This window comes from Electrophorus electricus, chromosome 1 (assembly GCF_013358815.1).
Source record: "Electrophorus electricus isolate fEleEle1 chromosome 1, fEleEle1.pri, whole genome shotgun sequence".
Taxonomy (NCBI): Eukaryota; Metazoa; Chordata; class Actinopteri; order Gymnotiformes; family Gymnotidae; genus Electrophorus; species Electrophorus electricus.
The window spans coordinates 12,524,768-12,525,396 of NC_049535.1; the positions used below are offsets into that span (position 1 = coordinate 12,524,768).

General features: G+C 56.0%; 1 protein-coding gene across 4 annotated transcripts in view; it reads right to left on the minus strand.

The window, feature by feature from the left end:
* The window catches only part of LOC113583690 (histone deacetylase 4-like), a 57,351-nt gene extending 56,927 nt beyond the window's left edge, over positions 1 to 424 (minus strand). For 3 of the 4 annotated variants that reach the window (XR_004776702.1, XM_035531900.1, XM_035531908.1), the window contains exon 1: positions 349 to 424. The gene's annotated coding sequence lies outside the window, so the exon portion shown is untranslated. Of the gene's footprint in view, positions 225 to 348 lie in introns of those variants that run through there. The other variant, XM_035531903.1, reaches the window with a different exon arrangement.
* Positions 425 to 629: the final 205 nt, after the last annotated feature.

Below are 629 nucleotides of genomic sequence, written 5' to 3' on the forward strand. Positions count from 1 at the left end.
ATTCCCAGCGTGCGAAACGGACCGTTTTCCCTCGACGTTTCTTTATGGTTTCGCTCTACTACGCGACTAAACAAATCACACAACACCACTGAATGGAAGCTGTAAGCCAAAAGCGCGCTCATTTCCATTGGAACACAACGCCGTGTCGTATTTAATCCTCCCATTCATAAAAAAACGAAACGTTTTTTCGCCAGCTCGCTCGTAAAGGAAGCGGCACTCGCAGAGCGCTGTCATTTCTGCTCGCACCGTAGTTGCACACCGCGCGGTAGCGCTGCTATTCCGCATCTCACTCTGCAAAACATCCCACCAGCACGCGAATGCACCGACGTGGCCGCCGGCTTACCTTACCGTGGCGGACGGGACTGCTCAGCGACTAAGACGCCGTACGCTCGGCTCCCGTGTGGAAACGTCCGCTGTCACACGCCGCCATACTGGATTTATGATTCTGGAATCACGTGCGGCGAGACGGTACCGCGCGTCCTATAGAGACTGGACAGGAAACAAGCGCGTGCGGCGAGACGGTACCGCGCGTCCTGCAGAGACGGGATACCGGTGCAGGGGAGAGCGCACGCCTGCATGCTTCATGCACGGTACTTACGGGGATCAGGCTACGACAGATTAAAGTTTGC